Here is a 6402-nt window from a genome sequence, read left to right on the forward strand (position 1 = left end):
ATTCTGAATATCCTTAAGTAGAATTTTGCATTCTGCAATTTACATTGTAAAATATTTCAGTAGTATCTTTTAAAATCAACATTATATTCTGACATGATTATTTATTGAGTACATGGCAAACCATAATATTCAACCCTTTGTTAGATATTTGCCTTTTTTAACATTTTGCAGTATAAACAATTCCTTTTATAAAGCACATCCAGCATTATTTCTTTTTTTATTTAAGTATCATCAGGTGTGACTCTGTATTTTGTTGTGAGGAAAACTCTAAGAAACAAGCTGAAAAAAGTATTATTCACATTGAAATCAGTTTAGTAAGCAAAGTCAATATTATGTTAATTTTAAAATAGGTATGGCCAGTGCTAAAATGTACATACCATTATTAATCAATTGGTAGTATCGTCATCAATAACTTTGAACTCTGTAATATAATATTTCACTGATTTTTATACCTTCATTTACCCTTTTTAACTTGACTCAGTTTTGAATCACTTATATGGATAAGTATGCTAAAACAAGCTCACATATAAGACATATACATAAATGTTTTTCTACTTAAAAAACACCTAGTATTCAGGAATGTTAGAAATGTGCATTTATGGGACCATTGTTGTGGTATAGCGAATTAAGCCACAGCATGCAAATCTGGCATCTCATATCCAGCTCCCTGCTAATGTCCCTAGGAAAACAGTAATGATGGCAGAAGAACTTGGACCTCTGCCATCCAATGAGGAGACCAGGACGGAGCTCCTGGCTCTTGGCTTCAGCTTGTCCCAACCAGGCTATTGTGGCCACTTGGCAGAGAGCACCAGCAAATGGATAATCTCTTTCTCTCTGTATCATTCTGTTGATTTGCCTTTCCAATAAATACATAAATCTTTTTCAAAGAGAGTATAAAGTTTAAAAATAAATGCTCATTTATTTAATAACAACTGACTATGCGTTATCCATTGTATTTTGTTAGAAACAAAATTTAATCAAAATGTTTAAATAACTCATGCTAATGTAATTTTAATGTGCTATTTTTTCTAAGTTCCATAAGGCTATCTCTCACCATTAACCTAAATTAGAAAGGCTTTCTAATATACAGCATAGTATATTAAACTCTGAGTGTTTTTAAGATCACACAATTCAATCAACCTCAGACACTTGAATATTGGATGGGTTTGGTTATGTTTTGCCTTGTAAGTTAATTCACCATATTCTACTCTATACTTTTAGTATGTATGAAACAGATCAGTGAAGTAGAAATACTTTGAAAGAAAGCCAGTGTACCCAATCTCACCTAATTTGAGTAATATACTTATTTATTAGCTTAAATATGTTAATAAATTAGGCCAATAATTTCTGCTCTTGAAAGATTCAAATTAAGTACAGCAGATTGGTTTTATTACTACTATTGCTCAACCGTATTTAAAATCCCAAACTGAATATGTTATATTACTCAAAGTATGTGAGTTTTTCTATTTTTTTCCCCAAAATGCTGCCTCATGAGATTTTTGGTCTGTTGGTGTTGTTTGATCCCCTGGCTTCAGACCTGTATCATGGAATTACTTCCAAAATAGGACAAGAAATATGTCCAAAAGTTTGCCACTAGGATTCTTGATCAAAACAAACTCCAATGAGTAGCACACATCTGGTTTAGCATTGTGACCTTAACGAAGACACATTATTTCTAACTTGTTATATGAGTTTGTAATGTTTCCTTGTTACTGGGTCTGGAAAGAGAAAAAGTACAGAAACTTGAACAAGTAAGAGGAAAACTTGAGATAAAATAATTTTTCTGTGCACATAAGAAAAAGAAAAAAGGAGGAGGAGAGGGTTGGGCATTTGGCTTCACAGTTAAGGTACCTGTTTCTCATATTCCAGTACCTGGGATGAGTCACATCTTAGGCTCCTGACTCCAGCATCCCACTAATACAAACCCTGGGAGGTGCAAATATGGCCCAGGTGATTGAGATCCTGCTAACTACATGAGAGACTTTGAGTTTCTGACCCCTGGTTTCTGTTCAGCCCAGTCTCATTGATAAAGACATTTGAGGAGGAAACCAATGGATAAGACATATCTTTCTTTTTCTCTCTGTTTCTCAAAAATAAATAAAATTTTCAGTGACATTATTTCTCCACAGGATTAAAAAAGATGCAATATACATCTTTTTCCCTCATCATTCTTGATCATTATCAGTAAATGAAGGAGTCGTTTACCATATATAAATCAGAACCTGATATGTTTATGATGTGTTGTGTATACTCATATATCTCTGTGTGTGTGTGTGTGTCTGTCTCCTAAGTACAGACATACATACATGTTATTCACAAAAGTTCTTCGAAGAACAATTGAATATATAAGAGTAAAATATCTTTGATGGAACAGCACAGTAAAACATAAAAGAAACCAATTATACCCTATGTTGTGAAATTAAATTTCTATTCCTAATCCTTGTTGATTAAGTTCCTAATTAAATGTTTAAAATGTTTTATTGTAAGTTTTTAAGAGCTCCCACAGTTGTTAAGTCCCTGCATGATACCCTACTAAATAAATAAATAAGTCTTTTTACTGTATTTATTGATGTTTGTATTAGAGGGAGAGGGATATTGCAGAATGAAAAGAAAGCATCCTCATCACTGGCATTCTACTGTCTGATATGTCGTCACACATACTGATTCCACTATAGTATTTTCCAAATAAAATTAAAGAATTGTTAATAATGAGTTACTAGCTGAGCCTCTGTAATGTTCAGAGTCACTGAAAGGAGAGAAAAGAGGCAAATTCCACCAGATAGCCGGGATGCTCAGAGAGTAAAGCCAATGATGTATTGGAAACTGTGCCCTGGGAGCTATCCAAGGTACTAACTAGTCCCAGTTTAAACAGCATCCTTATTCTGATTGGTTTGTTCTTGGAAAACAGGAAAAATAAAGCACAGAGAGAAAAAGGAGGTGTTCTACTTTCTATAAATTCAAATCCTGCTTTTCACGGTTACAAGGTATACAAACCTAAAAAAAAATCATTTAATCTCTCCAAAATTCAATATTTTCATTTGGGAGTGAACGTAAAAAAACTGCCTATCTCAGAAAATCATACAATGATGTAAGGATTAAATTGATTAACACATGTAAGGCATTTAACACAATACCTGGCACAGAATATTCAGTTGATAAATGTTAACTCATTTATTCATATCTTCAAAATATAGTAAAACCAGCAACAATGTATAAGCTTCCAAAATAATTAAAGTTACATTTTATAACATCTGCTACAGCCTTAACTCTCCTCCTGGAATTTACACTCCACAGGAACAGCACCTGCAAGGACTGGAAGACGCTCCTGACTCCTGGCTTCAGATTCATCCAGTTCCAACCGTTGCAGCCATTTGGGGGTGTGATGGAATATCTCTCTCTGCTTCTACCTCTGCCTCTGTGTAACTCTGCCTTTCAAATAAACAAATATTTTTAAAAAGTCTACGTAGTCTCAATATACATTTCCTTTCACTGCTTAATTTTTATATAATTTATGCTTCAGTCATTGTAGTATGCCAAGCAAAGGAGACAATAGCTCACTTAAGATAATCAAACATGAACACTGCTTGAAAATAAATACACGTGCTGTGATAATTGCAGGTTAATTTATTCAGAAGTCTTACAGGGACTATATGTTGTCTTACCAATGACTGCAATAACTGCATAATTAAAGCTGAAAAGCTAAAGAGGTTTCCTAAACATGACATAATTGCATAGCTGTGTTGATTGTGCATTCTGCTGAAATGAAAATTTACACCCTAGAGGAAGAACAATTTGATTTTTTAAGTTTTTAGAAGTTGGTTTCACCAATTGCATAGGTCAGTAGGAAAAAGGATGTGGATAATATCAGTTTTCACCAAATCTGTTCATAACTATTCAAAATAGGCAAGATATGAAATCAACAGAATGTCCAGTAGCAGATGCATTGATGAAGAAAATGAGAGATAGATAAATATATAGACAATGGAATATTGTCCAGCCCTAAGAAGAATTAAATCCTATCATTTTCAGCAAAGAAAAAGGTGGAATAAAATTTAGAATATTACCAAATAAGGGCACCCTGTAATTTAAACTCAGCTTCATATACTGCTAGGGAATCATGCCTCTTATGGGAATGGATGACTAAATTGCCACAGCTTAACGTATTAGTGATTCCAAATAATTAAAAAAAACTCTTTTCAATTTCATATTGTCTGAGCAGTCTGATTCCCTGAAAAGACTTTTAAACAGAGATAAAATATAGAGCAGCAAAAATGCATATCTTAATTCACACTATGTTGCAAATTTCTGAAGATTGACCATTCAAAGGGAGGTGGCCAAAGCAGCATGTCCTTTTTTGACCTAGTTTCAGAAATAATATTTACTTCTACTGGATTCTGTTGGTTATAAATGAGTCACTAAGGTTAAGTCAGAGTTTCATCTTTATTTTTCTCTATGTCGCATATTAATTTCTATTACCCAGTTGTTGATTATCTGCCACTGTGCATTAAAAGGCAAGCTATACTTGAACAAAAATCTTTGTTAATATTGGTATTCATTCATTGGTGTATTCTCTAGTTAACACTGTCCTGGCAAATGATAGGTGCTAATAAATCTTATTTGAATGAATTAACAAATGAATAAATTTCAACACTGTCCCTATAGGTAGGATAATAAACAGATATATTTATAAAACACAGTGGTTACAATAAGCTTGAAATTTATGTCTATCAAAATATGTTTCATAAAATACTAGGTCAATGATATGTTGTATGAAATATATTTTATAATAAAGTGTGTTTGGAAATTGAATGGAAAGTGAACTAAATATCAGTTCACTACTAGAAACCCACTCCTGTTAAATGTTCTTAGAAGTCTTAAAAAGAAAAAAAAAGATGAATTTTGTGCAATACGCTTTTCCCCAACTTATGAAAAAACACCTCCATAACAGACCAGCTACCTCCAATGGAGTTTTAAACAGAACACATTTTGGTCCAAAAATATCATTCTAGGTTAGTTAGAGCTGGCATCTTGATAACAAGGTGCTAAAAGGCTATTTAGATGAGGGCCCCTCTGTTTCAGTATCACAGTCTGGGGAAATTGGGCCCCAGAATTCAATCAACTTGTTTTAGATCACAAGAAGAGTCACTAGAAAGTTGCGAACTAAAATCTAGTTCCTAGATTTTAGATTCATAGACTGAACCTTACCTTGGACTTCTACTGGACAGATGGTAATTGTCTTTTGAAAACCCCCTGAGAGATATAATTTGCAATCTTCCTCAGTAGCCTGTCACGTTATTTATCAAGTCAAACTCAGATTGCAAAGGGTGGGATTCCATTCCGGAGGGAAAGCATTTTCATAGTTTGGTTTGAAACATTCCATTTAAAAAATAATTTATGATAAATTCATAAGTACAATTTGCACTTGTGCCTTGGCCAATAGGGTGGTGGAGCTTGGAGCAGTGTCTTCAGCATGCACTCAGTGCTTGGCTCCAGGTCTCAGTGCAATGACAGTCTGAGTCCTCACACTCATGGGCCCCGCCCAATGAGGCTGCCAAGCTTTTGTCATAGTCATGCAAAGCAATCAGTCACAGGAACGGAATGTGAAATGGTCTGGGAGTGCAACAGACCCTAAGGCTAAGTGTTTTCTAGCTCTAATATATTGAATACTTAAAATACAACTTCTATGTATTCTACCTAAATAACAAAATTCTGTCATTAATACAGTCAAATTTTTAGTCATCCCACTCATATAGAGATACCATTTATAAAAAAAAGCTTTGTATATGTAGGCAGTCATTCATCTATTCCAGTATGTTGTGAATTAAGCATAATCTTGGGATGCCAAAGATAAGTATGATGCAAGAAAGGGCTTTGTATACCCAATATCTGCCTCATCAATTGCTCTGTAAACTTTAGTAGGCTTCTTAACAAACTGAGGTTTCCAAGTTGAAAACTAGGGACAGTAAGTACAGTTTCCACTGTATTTTTAGGAGAACTGAATAGGAAAAATCATTTGACATAGTGTCTGAAACACAGTATGTCTTCAAAAAATATTTTTCCTGTCTAGAAAATAAAAATTATGTTTAAATCCCCCTGAGGAACTTAATAATTAAAAGAAGCTGAAGCCTGATTCTTTTTTAAAGCAAGATAGTCTTTTAATATGAATTAATGCCTATTTATTTGTTTATTCAGAAGTATCAGATTTTAATATGGTCATCGTTTTTTAATGTGGAGGAACTTTATTTTATATGATGTTCACATTTCTAGTCATTTGTGGATAAAAGCCTAAAAATAAAGCAGATTGTTGCTTAATTTTTTCAACTTTTATTTCATAAATATAAATTTCCAAAGTACAACTTTTGAATTATAGTGGCTTTTCCCCCCATAACCTCCCTCCCACCC

General features: G+C 33.6%; 1 long non-coding RNA gene across 1 annotated transcript; it reads right to left on the reverse strand.

Annotated features, from left to right (window-relative positions):
• Window positions 1-3147: 3147 nt before the first annotated feature.
• LOC127493237 (uncharacterized) lies at window positions 3148-5565 on the reverse strand. Its single transcript, XR_007923352.2, has 2 exons — window positions 5206-5565; window positions 3148-3425 (listed from the first exon to the last, which is right to left on the reverse strand). It is a non-coding gene; the product is annotated as an uncharacterized lncRNA (long non-coding RNA).
• Between the last annotated feature and the right edge of the window lie 837 nt (window positions 5566-6402).

The sequence above is a fragment of the Oryctolagus cuniculus genome, chromosome 5 (genome assembly GCF_964237555.1).
Source record: "Oryctolagus cuniculus chromosome 5, mOryCun1.1, whole genome shotgun sequence".
In the NCBI taxonomy this organism is placed as follows: Eukaryota; Metazoa; Chordata; class Mammalia; order Lagomorpha; family Leporidae; genus Oryctolagus; species Oryctolagus cuniculus.